General features: G+C 38.4%; 1 protein-coding gene across 1 annotated transcript in view; it reads right to left on the minus strand.

Moving 5' to 3' along the window:
• Positions 1–9590, minus strand: part of USP54 (ubiquitin specific peptidase 54) — a 92030-nt gene extending 82440 nt beyond the window's left edge. The window contains exon 1 of the mRNA XM_077183208.1: positions 9185–9590. The gene's annotated coding sequence lies outside the window, so the exon portion shown is untranslated. The remainder of the gene's footprint in view (positions 1–9184) is intronic.
• Positions 9591–16384: the final 6794 nt, after the last annotated feature.

The raw sequence follows: 16384 nt of genomic DNA on the forward strand, positions 1-16384 counted from the left end.
AGCTGGATCTCACTTTGGCATTCACACCAGAAAGCAATGCCATCACCTCTTTCTGTGGAAGTGATCTGGCAAAGCAGACCGGCAATGCAGAACATCCCCGCGCAGCACCAGCAGCTCTGCTGGGGCGGGCAGGCCCGCAACCTGGAGATCTCCTTACAAACATGCACATGAAAATCAACTATTTGATCCTCATCCCACACCAATAGATAACACTAGAATCAAAAGTGGGTATTTAAAACAAAAGTGACCCGATTAAAGTCTAGGACCAGTTTTATTAAAAGAATATTACTATTAGATAGAGAAATAAGACTTCTTCCTCCCCGTTGTAACTTAAATCAGGCATTAACTTCTTCATAAAACGCTATTAGTTATACTTATAGGCATAAATTATGAATGTGTCTATATTTTTCCTGTCTTATGACAACTCCAACTCTGAAGACAGGATCCTATGAAAAAGGATTTTTCATAGTCTCAAAAAAAAATCTCCCAAAGAGATTAGTTTTTAAATCTAAATGCATCTTTCATGTCTTATCAAAGAATCAAAAGTAACTGACAATGTTATTCTTGAAAAACATTTATGCAGTTCAGTCTGCTCAACAGCTGACAGCAATTTAACAAAATTTCTTTTTGGCCTTCTTCTTTGTTTATATGAGTAACAAAAGAAAAAAAAAAAGGAAACCAAACACATTTAGTCATTTAGTTGCAGCAACTATCTCAGCAACAGGCACATTATACAATGCCTCAGTGACTTCCTGCTTAGGAACCCTACTAAACTCTTCTGAAATTCTGTCTGTTTTATTAGAAGAAAAAATATGCTGGCTCCCTTGCTCTAATTCTTCTTGCCTGCATAATATCCAAGTTACGCTATGTCCTACTCACAATTAGAACTTGTTCTGAATATTATATAATGTCTGAGAATCATCTATTTCTTGTACAAAAATTAATGTTTGTTTAGTCAAGGTCCTGCATAATTTATTAAAATTTAGAACAAAGAATTTCATCGTTTGGTTAAGTCCTCTTAGGAAAATGGCTTAATCTAGACTAAATCTTCACAGAAATATTCTTTAAGGCAGGAGTTAATCTGTCCACAGCCACAGCTGCTTATCAAGACAGTTGAACAGCAATTTGCTGCACTCCCTTTCCCCCTGAGCTGGTGCCTCCAATTCTCCAGTCTCATGTGATGCCATTCTTACCAAAGGAATTTATTGAACACTTCAAATGAACAGCTCACGCAATTAGGAAGAAAGAATGCTGAAAATGAGTGTGATCAACAAGTACATCAGAGCCACAGAATAACTGAGGCTAGAAAGGATGCCAGAGGAGGTTTATCACCTAACCTCACACCGAAAGCATGACTAAGAGGTCAGATCAGGTGGCTCTGGGCTTCATCCAGTTGGGACTTAAAATCCTCTAGGGATGTAGACTGGATTGCCTCTCATTCAAATGCACAGCTGTCAATAGAGTGAGGAAAAATATCTTCCTTACCACCAGTCAGAACCTTTCCTATTTTAATTTATGCCCATAAATTGATAACAGACGTCACGTGCTTCCCAAGGAAAGTTCCTATGTCATATTTATGTGTGATTTCCACAAACCAAATGAGAACATTAGTTTGACTGGACAAGTGAAGACATTTTTATGTCCTATTTAAAGCAGAGACATATTGGCAATCCCATATCAGCTCAACAGGCTGGCATTACACAGAAGGAGTGAAAATTTAGTATGCAGAAAACAAGAAAATGCCACTGAGAATTCTTAGAATTCACCTCAAGAACAGTATTTCAATTGTTTTATTGAAGTAATAATCTCAAGTGTTGCTTTGCAGAATAATCCTGAAAAATAAGATTTTCCCAGTACTGTTGCTTTTGTCTAGAAATGTTTCTGCAGCTATGCCATCAGAAAAAGCAACTTCAATTTGAAAACGTCCCTCTCTATCCCTGAGCCTGAAAAATTCTCTGTTCTAGTGGAGATAACAAGACTCTACCATCTTCTGCCTGTGGTTGCTGTTGGTTCCTACCAGGCAACAATCAAATACAGTGGAATTGCCCAGCTACCTTTCCAGGCTGCAGCTGCAATATCAGACAAACAGACAGAGGAGAATCCATCACATGCAGACAGTGAACAGAGGAAAATATAATGGGTAGTGGTAAATATCTTCATTTATGTGATAATTATACAGCTGACTATCACTGCTACAATTATTAACAACAGACTGTTTGAATAAATACATTACTAAATATTAAACTGCCTTTCTATCTCTCCCAAAAATGAAGAGCCCTTAAAGAAAACACATTTGCACAACAGAAGATATTTCTTAAAAGACAGCTATTTCTGGGTCTTAAACCCAGCTAGGTTTTGTTAACATTCCTTCTCCATCCTCTCCTGAAGCAATGCATTTTAAGAGATATATCTAAAGCAAAGTTTTGAAAAGCTTCCCTGAAAAATCTGTGCAAGTTTTCTGTCTTCAAGAATTTAAACAAATTAGGAATATCATAAAAACACCACTTAAATGAAAACTGCAATATTGCCAAATTCACACCACAGCATTTTTTCCTAATTCACTTTGAGAAAAATAAATAAATCTCTATTTAAAATCTATCAAGCATCCGTAGTCAAAGAACCCTAAAGTTTTTGCTGGCAGCGCCTTTTTTTAACATACTTCAAAAGTATTTACATCAACTCGCCAGATATCATCTGTTACAAGTACTGCATGGATTGTTGTGGTAAGGGTCCAAAACAGACATCAGAGAGAGTGCTGCAGTTTACTATCCCAATGTTTATGAAGTTTTGCTGTCTATTCATTAGCACACTTCAGATACAGCATAATGAAAAAGTTTTAAAGAACAGGAAGAGTAAAAAAAAAAAAAAAAAAAAATCAACCTTTTTTTTCCCCTTTTATTTTCCCTTCCCTTCCCCTACACCATGACCTATTTTCTTGAATAAAATGCAGATCTACTGAGGACATTAACCTGTTTCCATGTCACAGTAACAGCCCATGTATCAACATGCTGAGATGCATTAGCTGTTGTTTATTGATCCATTTATAAGTTCACTGTACTGGGAATAAAAACTGGAGGATTATAAAGTCTTTTGCTATCCTCTGCTTTGTGACACACTTTACTGATTAACTATTTCCCAGAACACATTTATTTCCATGTTTTGTGGAAATACTTACAGAACATTCCTCCTCTTCAAACAGTCTCCCACATCTGAATCACTCTTACATATTTTTAGTCCATTCATTATTTTCAAAATTCAAAACGTAATAAACTACATATCATTTTTTTAATTAAATCATATTAATTACATCCACCAAACAATATCTACTACAAATACTGATTGACAAGTATGAGAAATAAACAAGCAGCTAGGATAAAAAAAATAAAGCTAATTTCCCCTTGATTCCCTGCAGGCTTCTCATATGTGAACTGTTCCCACCATACACAGGACATGCAGCATGTACCTCTGCATAAATTTTGGTGAGCCAAAGTGTTCCATAAGAAAAGCATTCTAGCCAAGACACTAACATGTGGCCATTGGTTATGACAGTTCATCCTACCTGCTTCTACCTTTGAACCAGTAGTTACTGCTTATTTGTAAAGCACACATTCAAACCTGCTCTTTTGTGCTGCTTTATGGCACTAAATAGTTTATACCATCTAGCAAGTTTGACTACATTCTAAAAACAGGAATCCACAATAAACCCACATTCACTGCTTCAATTTATATAGGATGGGAAAGCAGCTGAAGTTTAACTGCCTGGATTTTCAGAGTTGTAAAAGACAAAAGGGAAAAGCAATTCCAAAAGCCAGACTACTACCCTTCAAATTCAAGGACTGCATGCTTGATCAAAAGCACACATCAAATCAATTATGGCAGAATGTAAAAAGACAGATTTTATTGCAAAATTATTAAAAGATCACCAAGGTTCATGTTCTGTCACACTTTTACAGACAACCACAATTCAATGAAATCTTATCTGCATTAAAAAAAAACCCAAAACCACAAAACAAAAACAAAACAAAAACACCCAAAGGAAAAAAAAAGTATAGTTTCAGGCTTGGAGAGATATCTGAAAGAGGAAACATTCATAAATTGTATCTATGACTTTTAAAACCCTAATTTCTAGAATTCTCAAAAACCCCCAAGGATTGAGATATTTTGCTTTCAACAATAGAACCCTTAGAAGATGAGTTCAGTGCCATCAAAGGAGTGGGGGGAAAATTACAAAAGAGATACAGCTCATGTCCTGTCTACTAGAAATTGCTATGCAAAAAGAAAAATACTGCCCCAAGAGAGATGCTCTAGCTGATACTCTCTAGAGGGAGAAAACAAATTGCACCAAGGATACACCACACAGCATAATCATATGCCTTGTTTCACTAGTAACTTGGCAGTAATTTTTTTTTTTTGTTGCCCACAGAAGCATATGACCAAAACAGGTTTTCTACCAATACCTTTTGAATCAGTTGGCCAATTTTCAACATTTTGAAATAAAACCCCCAGAGATCTCTAAAATAACTTATGTTCCTCTAAACCACATGAAAATTAATGGTCGGGGAGTGGAAAAAAACCTAATTTGTTCTCATAGTGAGGGGACAGTAGGAAATTCACCTCTTTATACTTGATTTGGCAGCAGATCAATCCATACAGAAACACTTGATATGAAGTCGAATGAGATTAAGGATTGGAGGAAAAGGGATAAGGAGATAAAAAGACAATCCAAATACATACAAATGTTAATTTTATTATTTCTGTAGCTCACAAAAACTGTAACTTGTAGACAGTAACTTAATAGCTTTAGAAACTAAGAATCACTTGCCCAAGTATTTACATTTGTTGACCTCCTCCTGCTCACTAGGTTGCCTAGGAACACCTTACCTCAGAATGAATGGAAAAATAGTTTATGAGCCCATCTGGACATTTCAAATACTTTTAAATCTATTTTATGAAATCCATGCAAATGGTTTTCCATTATGCTTTTTTACAGCATTAAAGATACTCAATGAAGAAAAAAATTAGAGGAGTAATAAAGATAATATACTTTGAAAAGGCTTTCATAGATAAATACCAACTTGGATACAACATGCAGAAGTGTTGGTGGGATGACTCAGATCCTAATGATATTTTATTTAAGTTCATTTTCTTAGCAATAGCCTGACATTGTTAATAACTCCCAGTAGGCTACTTAGAGCTGTAGATTCATTTTCCCATTAATGGCAGCAAAAGGTTCTTTGTTAATGGTTTTAGGATAATGCTGGGTTTTGCCATATGGTTGGATTTCTATGAGGGTTTCTCATGAAAAGCCAGAGAGTGTAAGAAATTGTTACTATATTTAACTGCAGTGTCCTCACACGCACAGCAGACAACTGGAATGGACACTGTTCTAACATTTACAAGTGCAAATGATGCTCAATATTTACTGCATGTTCTGTTTAAGAGGACTACAGGGACCTTAAACAAGAGAACATATGGATAGATCAGAGGATTCGTAAAACAATACTGAGCTTTTCACCTCTAGGTCATTGGCTCAAATCTAAACTGGTCGGTAATGAAGGCAAGCTATTATCATCTGACAGCCCTGGTCTCTGCAAATTGATTTGTCAGGCTCAGTCCTGCTCTCATCAAACTCAAAATTCAAAATGTCAATTTGCATTTCTGAAAACAACCCCAGCAACATAAGAAAAAAATGAACAAACAGAAGTAATCTCTTCCTCCTCAGATACCATCTCCAGACCAAAGCCTCTGGAGAGTGCCAGAGGAACAGTGCAAATTATAGCACTACTATAGCACTAGCACAATGCATCATTCTGTGGATAAAGGTTATTTCTGACTCTCAGATACCCAATTGTACAAGTATAAAGCTTTCAGAGGTTTCATTAATAAAGAAAAGACAAGAAAGAAGAGACCAATATGCAGATCTTAAAGCTGAAACTTCACAGTCCTGCTTAAAGATCTCCTCATATACGTTGTTCAAAGGTGTGTTTCTTAAGGTTGAAAATTTTGAAGAAAATGGTTACAGTACTCTATAAAAAGAATACCAAATTTAGTTTCCATGTTGTTATGATGTCTTTGTAGTCAAAATGTTTAAACACCACTTGTAACAGCAACAATGTATTCTATTACTTGAAGCTTTAATTCAGAAATGGATTTATTTACAAGTTATCATGAATAATACTAAAGAAGCCATATTTTTACAGTATTTCTTCAAAATCATGTTAGACAGAAAAAGCACAGATAATGTCATAACAGTATATAATTTTCCACATGCTTTCATAATTTGAACAAAAATGGTCTTAAACCTCAAAACCACATCCAGCCCATTCCTTTGCCTTTTACTAGCTTGGGAGCAATCACAAGAAACACTCAGCAGGTACCACAGTCCTCCATTTTACTAAGCAATCACTGCTACAGGACTGAATAGACACACCAACTTTTAATACAGTGCCTTTAAGATCACCTTTACATCACAAACTTACGGCACTAGACAACAAAATCTACTCAAAGTTTTACACTCTATGAACATGAAATATTACTCCTAATATTTGAGACTACAACGGAATACATACAACTCACAAATCTTGGGAAGTATCAAAAAAGTAAGAGCCTCTTGCAGGTTCCTTGGTTTTAACTAAGGTGCTGATAAACTGAAGTTTTTCCTTCCTTTTTCAATAACTCCAGATATAAAACACTGTAACTGTAGGAAAGGCCCAACAGGTTAACTTGCCAGCTGAATGACTGTACATAGGTTCTGCAAGCTGAGTAACTGAGCTGTATACAGCCTATTCCTATAAAACCAGAGTAGCACAGCCCAGCCATATCCTAGTCTGGCCAAACATTAGACCCACAGTGTCCCATGGACAGTGGCTGGTGACATGCACCCAAACCCAACCTTCCCCTGTCCCAGAACAAGAAACCCCATGCATCAAGTGACATAACAGAAAAAGAGAAGAAATGAACTGCACACTAAATTGTATGTCAAGAGACACAATAAGACTGACTACACTGTGTCGTTTGTCTCAGAAAGTGTCCAGCCTACACCAGGAGATGGCTCCTCCCAGCAGTCTCACACACAGAGCATAAGCCTAGGCAATGGGGCTGCCTAAATATGAAGGGAAGAAGGCAAAATCCTAAAGACTATGGATTGCCTATTACTTAACTTGCAATTAACAGGACCAATAGAGGGATCCAAGCAAGCCAATCCAAATTCTTTGACAGTCAGTAATAAAATTTCATGCTGTTCCTCTCTGCCATCAAGCACTGCATATCTTTTCTAGGGAATGACCTTCAGTGACAGAATATAAAAATGTTTTGGAATTGTGCCTGTAGCCACCATTGACAGAAAATAAAGAAATTTAAAAGCAAACAAGAAGTATTTCAGAGAACAAATTAAAACAGTTTGAATATATGTCTGTGGAACATATGTTAGAAAACTGAAGGATGTGTAAGGTATTCAGAAGGCTGCATGAGAAAAAATGAAAATACTAATAAGCTCTACAGGTATCAACAGGTATGTTAATTATAAAACAGTTTTGTTGGTTCTGAAGTTAGGTAAGCAGATTAAAAAAAAGAAAAAACAAAAACAAACAATAGCTGTGACATTTTATTATTCTTTCATCCTCTTACCTCATTTTTTTTTTATATCATCTGTTGCAATTTACACAGTTGGACCAAAAGAGATTCTGGACAGGCACAACTGTTTTTTACAGAGATATGTTAATAGAGTCCTCAAAGTAAATGAGCCTCTCAAGGTAACAAACTTTTTGAAGCTCCACAAACTGGGAAATAAACACACTTTCTCTTCTATGTACTGTCCATGAAAACTCGCCTAAGAAGGCTTAATCCCTAATAACATCTCCAAGACTAGACAGAGAAGGATTTAAATTCCCATTATCCTTTTTAACAAACTTGTGACTACAGTCTCAAAATAGACACTTAACCCAAAACTGAGAGAAGAACTGGCATATATCTTACCTGCAATGCCTGAAAGAAATGAACTGAAATGTTTTACAGCTGCTTCCAAAACATCTAAATTCTCTGGGATAACTGTAAATTTATAAATGCAAATTTGTAAATTTGTAAATGCACCAGACAAATCTGGCACACCCTTACTCCTCACTGCACCCCAAGAACATAAAGACTTCATAGGTGACATTACCAGGTGAGAAGAAAACAAACAAGCAAAAAATAAAGCTTCTATTTAATCCAGTCTGAATGACATGCAGCATGCTTGATTAGATATAGTTTTGATTAGGTGATGGAATAGAACTTACAGACTATCCTATCTAATTTAACTGTTACTATTCCTATCACTTCCTAAATGAGAACAGATTTCAAGAGGCTGACAAATATTTTTCAGCCCATAATACATTATTTTAATTATTTTTAAAAGCTGTCATATTCAAGTCGTGTTACCTCACCAGTTGAGTTCTCAGCACAGCAGTACTTTCCCTCACTCTTGAAGGAAACACAAGACTATCTGTGCTGCTGCTGTTTTCCAAATCTGCTACTCAGTGTCAAGTATATTGCAGCACAAAATCTTTCCGTTGGAGATTTTTTTTCGAGTCTGGAAAGTAGCACAAGCTTAGATAATTTTTTTTTCGGTACACACGTCTTTCTTTCAGGCTGCATGAGAAATACACAGCTATTTTCCCTCCCTCTTCATACGCATCTTTTTTCCATGATTAAAACCTTCAGAATTTGTTCTGAAATCTGAAAAGCTTTTGGAATTTTTTTAACACACGATCAGCCATTACAATAACCACAAGAAGTTCACGTAGCTGAAAGACCAGAAAGCCATTGTGCCTGCAACTTTTTGAAAGCAGAGGGTGTATATTGTTATGGTTTCTATTTATGGCTGTAATCCTCATGAATGTCCACTTATAATCTTTCTACTCAAAGAAAGATTTTAAGAGAACTCCGACTCCGGCAAAGCAAAGAGCTTCTGCTTTCTTTTAAAAGAGGGGTGGAAAAAGCACATGGTTTTAACTACCTTAGACCAACACAGTCAATTAAATACTGAGGAGGTTCTGCTAACCAACAGCAGCTCCCATGCAAGTTTAACTTTTGACGGCAGCGATCACGCCTCGGTTATTAACCAAGATAATACAACATCCCTTATTATTTCAAAGACCCCCGCTAATAAAATACCTTTTTAGCCTCTAGCATTCTCTTTTTCTCGTACCTGCTACTCCTTCTCTCTTCTGCGGGCGTGCAGGGCAGAAGGGCCTTTCACGCCCAGCCCCGCCGGAGGTCGGGCCGAGATTGGGGCCCGGCTGAGTCCCGCACGGACCCCGCTGCGGCCCGACCGAAGCGGGCGGGGGCTGCGCCACAGCGCAGGGCGGGGGTCGCCACCGGCGAGGCTCCGGGCGCACGGTCGAGCAGCAAGTGAACAGCTGGGTCTGGCCGCGGCTCCTCCTGAGCGGACGGGACGGGACGGGACGGGACGGGACGGGAGGAGAGGAATACCCCGCACTCCGGCAGCGGCTTCAGTCCCCACCTGTCCCCGCGCGCGGGTCCCGCCGGGCGCGCTCATCCCCCGCTGCCATAGCTACGGGCAGCCGCGCCGCCCGCCTCTCGCGAGAGCCGCCATCTTCCCGCGAGAGCCGCGGGCTGCGCCGGCGGCGGGCGCCTCCTCTGGCGAGAGGGCTGAGGGAGCGCGGGGCGGGGCGGCGGCGCTGCTGCTGCTGCTGCTGCAGGGGCGCGGCTCTGCCTGCCGGGGCACGGCTCTGCCGGCCGGGAAACACCTCGGGGTTGCCCACAGCTGCAAAACCTGGGCAGTGCTCGCTGCCGTGAAATGGCTGGAGGAAACAGACACATTCGTGTCCAGTAAAAGTTTGCTTGTAGTTCATGTGAGCTGAGTTGGCTGACAGGGTAGAGCCGAGACATGGGGTGTTCAACACCGTGCATACTTCAGGTGTGAATTAGACCATCTCAGGATGAGGGAAAATTGAGTAAGATATTTTAGAAATTTGTAGTGTGATTTTCTGAATTCTAGGCAATATGTGAAATTATTATAAATCTCGTATTCCCTGAACTGTGTCAACTGTACATTGGAATCTCTGATTTTCCTGTCACCAGTGCAGACTGATGGTGATATTAACTCTGGTGTAATAGTTCTCTTGGTGATACCCAAGAAACACTTTTCAAGCCCACTGAAATAAATAGGTGTTTCCCTATGAATTCAGGACCATGTATGTAGAGATAATCTGAGGATAACTGCGGCGACCACCATTTCCATGACCAGTTGGTACCTCAGTGCCACATGGATAAACAACAATAGTAATTACTCAGACAGAAATATGAAGACATGAGGGTTAATACATTTTCTTTTCTGCTCTTTTATTTCCAGTGTTCCCAGCATCTGAGAGATACAGCTTTTGTAACAAATCTTAGAGAAGTGCCACCACCTCTGTAAGTGTACAGGAAGTTCTTTCTATTTAATTGCTGAGCCCACTTTTACATAAGAGAAGTGAGTTGATGCATAGTGTTCTGTATCTAAAAGATGTCTGCCAGAATTTGCAGCTTCTGATAATTCAGGTATCCTGGTAGTGGTGTTCCAGATGCACAGAGTGTGCCTGGGGGTCTGGGACTGTTGTTTGTTCTGCTTACAGCAAACAAAACATAGAGTCTGTGAATATATGTCTGCAATAGTGTTCATGCTGCTGTTAATATGGCATTTCTAACACCTCTAAGAATAAGTTTGTGCATTTGGGAGAATATTTGTTTACTTGTGTCTTCCCATCCCATTTCAGTCTTTTGCTTTGGGAATCTAACCAACCATAGTGGAAAAAAGAGCAAATGAGGAAGGCCTCAAGCCTCTCTTAGGGACCAAAGATAATTAAGAGGAGCAGTTAGAGAGAGAGTAGATATAATGAAGCCCTGAATATGTGCTAGCTTCAGGCCCATAAAAGTATGGCTGTTTTTGTAATAGACTATGGAACTAATTGCATGTCTGAGCCAGCACTGTGGGGTTTGACTGAAGCACTCCTCAGTGTAATTGAATTTGTGTAGCATCTGTGAGCAGGGGGGGTCCTGTGCCACAGGGCCCATAGGGTGTCCTTAGGCAGGCCAGCAGAAAGTTGCTCGTTTGTTTGTCCCTCCTTCCAGGGACCACTTTGTTTTCCCTGCAGTGAACGATGTACTATGGGATTGTTGCTTCAAGCAGGAACTTCTCCCAGTAAGAGCACAAAGTCCACAGAGTCCTTGTTTACCCTTTTGTGTAGAGGGATGTTTTGGAGCAGGAGTGCAGCATTGCTTAGTGGCCAGCTTTTTCACTGCTCTTTGTGTCCTCCTTGTATGCCTTTCTTCTCCCTAGCTGCAAATGCAGGAACCTGGAGTTAAACAATGATGTCTGAGCCTGGGAAGAGTTGAGACCTTTGTCAGCCTTCAGTAGTACAATTACACTGTCTCTGTCTGAATGTCTAGAAAATATTTGTTCCCAGTAAGCCCTGTTACAAGAACCAAGAGGAATAACTATTTTGATTTGGCACCTGAAGAACTTATTACCATAAATTAATCTCATCTTGTGCATTTATTTGTTCACTGGATTTTTGAAAGGCAAATGTTTGTTTTCATTCTGGCTTGAGCTATACCTAACTTCTTCTGCTCCAATTTTTTTAAAGGGTAGTCTGCAAATTTATTTGTATCAGTTCTCTCTGACAGTATTTCAGATGATATTTTGTTTAAATTAAAAACAAACTTTTAGAATTAAAACTCTTTGTACAAAACATTTTGTGTTTCTTTTATTGTTCATCAAAAGATCAAAATAAACACACAAAAAAGAACCCTGCAGGTTTTCTTAAAAATAGTTGGACAATATGCATTAAAAGTTTTGATGTAAATAATGTTTCTAAAAAGTATAATTGAAAATCAAAGTAATAGTTTATATTTGAGAATTTGTTTATTAAGCTGACTGAAGTTTAGATTGCATTTTAAAAGCACTGCTTCAGGGTTGTTTATGTAGTTCTCTTCCCTTTACTGCGTGTCTTAATTAACACAAAATATATCTGAGCAAGTACTTGCACTCCTTAAAGCTTCATGTAGGTTGTACTGCAAGCAGAAGATGATCATCAGAGAGATAACACCTACTGTGTGCTAAATACTTAGAGAGAAAGAACATAAAGGCACTGCTACTTAATTACATTCGCTGAAGAGACTTTTACTGGTAGATATATTATTATAATTATTTTAATTAAGAATGTTTCAAATTCCACATACTCTCAATTCACAAAACTTTTAGAGTTCCATCAAATCTATGTAATCTTGCTCCTGTGTCTGCCTGCAAGTTCTTCTTGGTTATCTGTGGCCCCAGTCAGGCACATCTGCAAGACAGAATAGGCAACTTGTCTAAATTAGTTTATAACCTGCAATTTGGCCATAGATGAGATTGCATGTAAATGTCTCAATGTGCTCTGAGCCAGTAGGATGGCTTGAAAACTTGTGACACTGAATCTAGAGAGATTCTTGCGTGTGCAGCAGTGGCCCCTGTAAATTCCCAGAGTGATGTCGGCAGCATTGCTGTGCCAGGGGGCAGTCCCTTGGAAGGAGGATGTTTTCCAGATGATCACACCTGTAGCAGCCTTCTGTGGAAGAGAACACATACTTGCAGACAAGCTAGTTAAGGGGAAAAAAACCTCAGTGCAGTGAATGTTCAAGCCTTGTACCACAAAACTGTACTTCCCATGGAGGGAAGTACTCTGCTCCATAACAGAAATACCATAGGCTGTCTGGTGCCTGCCATGTTGTAGTAAGAAAAATGAATACATTTTATATATTCACAGTATGATTAAAAAAAAAAAGTCAAAAAGACAAAGCACATATTCTTTTAACAGCCTGAAACTCTCCCAGATCTTATTTCAGAGAGAGTAAGTCTGATGCCAAAGCCATCTTTTCTAAGTGATCTGTCAATGATCTGTCAAACTGTTCCCTTTGATTAGGGAATACATTGCAGTCAAATGGAAACTTTTCTGCACAACACAGAAAATCATGTTAACTGTGCTACTGCCTGTCGAATATTTATGCAATCAGCTATAACTTCAGGCAAAGTTTTAAAACATCTGAGACCATATTTCTGGATAATATGATTGAGATTTTTTTAAATGCTTTTTTAAAATGTGGCCACTATTTTTTAATGCATTTTTAACATAGCTTGGATTCTTTATGATAGAATTTGTCTTCATGAGAGAAACATTTCAAAACTTGGAAACTGTAAAATAATATTATTAGAAATGACAGTGTAAATAACTAAAAATGTGAGAGCATTTTGTTTTGAATGAAAGATCTGAATGTCATAAAATTCTCTGCAATCCATTTTTCAAGGGTGAGCCCCTCCCTATTAAATGCATTTTCAGCTGTTGTTCCATAAGCTTAATATCCAGTATATCCTATATAAGGGAACTGTAGCCTTTTCAAGAAGATGAACTCAATAATTTGTTCTTTTTTATCTATAACTATGATGATGCTGCTTAAAAGCACTTGACTTTTTGTTCTGTAGCTTCTACTATGTGAAAGAAAATCCACTGTAATTAAATCTAATAAAATCCTCTAATTCCCAATATAAACAATTCTCTGACATAGACAATTGCTCTGAGTCTACATCAGAGCCCAAGGAAAACAAAGAACAGGAGGCTGTTTCTTACTTCTTTTTAAATATTTGATCATTATGGACAAAGTTCTACCCTGATTAACAGTAGCTGAAAGCCTTACTCAAAGTAATTATTTTTGAAACAGAATCTGAATTACTGGTTTTTCTCTCACTTGTAATGTTACTTTGCATGATGACTAAACTAGCATGTAATTTAGGCTGTGTAAACAACAAGACAATAGTTGTCTGAACTGTTCTACAACATGTAGTGTTGTATTTCTCATTTTGTACTAGAAACAAAAGCACATAAATCCTGCTTGACAGGATTTGAGATTGCAAGTGCACTGCAAAAGAAGAGCTATGTGCCTTATTAAGCAAATGTACCAAAACTGATGAAACAGCTTACAAGTATGAATCATAGGAATATTGTTAATACATTTCAGTGATGCAGTACTAATTCCAAGGACATTGCAATGTCTGTCTCCATTTAGGGTTTGTGTTAATGGAGTGTGTTGACAAAACCCCTTATCCAACTGTATATTGTGAACCAGACAGAGCTTTGGGTACATGCCCAGCCCTTTAGCTACCTGCAGGATCATGCTGCTTTCCTCGTACCTGGGAGCTTTGAGACTACACCACCAGAGAGCACTGTGCTATTTCTGCATGTCTTCCTTACCTGTCTCTGTGTGTTTAAGGACCTATTTTATTCAGTCTTTTTTCCTGTGATACAGTAGAACTCAAGTGGTTGTTGTGATTCTACTGAAATTCCCAAACATTTTGCTTTTGTTGTCCTGTGTGCACCCTGTGTGCAGCCCTTCCTTGACCTAACCTCATCTGGGACCTTCACCCCACTTATGGCCCAGAAATCTCTTTTAAGCTCAGACCCACTCCTGGGGTCCTTTGTGTGAGTGATGTTGTTCAGGTGCTGGCCTGCACTCTTGAGTCCTGGGTGGACCTGAGACCTGTGCTGTGATTGTCTGGGGCAACCCCTTCTCAGAGCAGCCAGTCCTCTCTGCACCTTGGCATTCCTTAACTGGCCCATGACCTGGAATACCTGCTGCTGAAAATAGATTGTGACACGTGGCTACCTATCTTGTTTCTGCTATTCCTGACGTATTTACCAGGAAAGCATAATGTATTCCACTTAAAAAAAAAACCAAAAGAAAAAAACCAAAAAAAACCCCAAAAGAAAACGTAATTCTATATTGCAGTAGGATAAAATCTGTGTAAGAAAAGGGGAGGCAATATTTTGCTTAATGTCACCTTTTTTTCTCTGAAATTTCCTCTGACTTTCTGAATTCCTAGCTTTGTCATTGCGGACTGAGTTCTTGTATTAAAGTACTTTTGAACTGAAAAAGAAATTCATCCTCCTTAATTACAATGCAATTGAAAAGCTAGATTGATTTGAAATATTGGAAAACAGCAACCTTATCTCCAACCAGTGCTCAAACAGAGCTTTTTCATTTTTGTTGAAATGTTCTCCAGACCAAAGTAGCACCTAAATATTTTTAAGTTTAGTCACAGAACTGAGTTATGGATACCTCTTAATAATATAATAGGATATATAATAAATGTTCTTTAGCCATTGCTAAAGACCATTTAGCAATGCTTATTATTAGCATAATTTTAAAGACATCTCACAGTAGCCCTGGCAGTAGCTTTATAGAGGCATGTAATAAAGACAACCACATAACTATCCCAAGAGAATAAAAATCAAATACATGGTTGCAGGAATTCCTAGACAAGGAGGAAAAGCTCCTAAATTAAAAGTACTTCACTGGAAGCTGTCCCCAAGAATAAACTGTTCAGCCCTGCTTACAGGAGGAAATGTTGAGGTACCAGAACAGAATTCCAAACCAGTCTCCAAGCAGGAATTCTTTAGTGGTTTTCCACAGTGCCTGCCTTTCTTCCTATTTGTGTGGCATTGCTGAAACTGCTGCAAGAAATGGAATAGACTTTCATGGTGTGTATTTGAATAAGTAATGCACTGTGGTAGGTGTGAAATTAGCTCTGTTGTTATTAAAGCATTTGTTTTCTTGCTCTGTCACTATGGGTTAGCCATCTTACTTGGGTGTGCCTCTGTTGCTTCCCAACCTATTAACTTTATGTTCACTGTAAAAAAAAGAAGAGAAAAAAAAGAACCAAAAAACTGCTTAAGCTGTCACTTTGTTTATACTCTGGACAACTGGGGGATCTTAGCTGGCAGTGAAATACTTTAAGCTGTTTGTTTTGCTGACAGGCTGACTTGCTATTTCATTTCTGATGTTGTTCTAATTTCCTCTCAAAGTCATCATCCTTCCCCATCACTTTGGCAGTATTTTTCCAAGCTACCTGGATGTATATAAATCTATGACCATCCCTGTAAGTCCTTGATCTTTCCTCCCAGGATAATAGTCTCATTGTGAGATTGAAACTTTTGTTTCAATTTGCTAATCGCCAAATTCTTTCAGTAGCACTTTTTAAAGAGAAAACACAAAAGCTGTTTTTCATCTTGGTGTTTTATTTTTTGTTAACACATGACAAAACAGGTTTATTATCAATCAGACAGGCAGCATGCAGCATTGCTAAACACAAAAACACTTCCTTAGTCTTGGCCTCTTATGTGCTGGTGAATAAAAAGCTCCTTTTCCTCAAACTGTGTCTGATTTAGATTAGCAGTACAGTGAAGAGAAGTTTAGAACCTGCTTGGGACTTGTCTTGGCTACAGGTAAAAGAAAGAAAGAGCTGACAGAGCAAGAGTTGCACTTTTCCTCCTTACTATCAACTTGCATATAGAAAGGGCTGAGAAAAAAAGGGGAA

The sequence above is a fragment of the Agelaius phoeniceus genome, chromosome 9 (genome assembly GCF_051311805.1).
Source record: "Agelaius phoeniceus isolate bAgePho1 chromosome 9, bAgePho1.hap1, whole genome shotgun sequence".
Lineage (NCBI taxonomy): Eukaryota > Metazoa > Chordata > Aves > Passeriformes > Icteridae > Agelaius > Agelaius phoeniceus.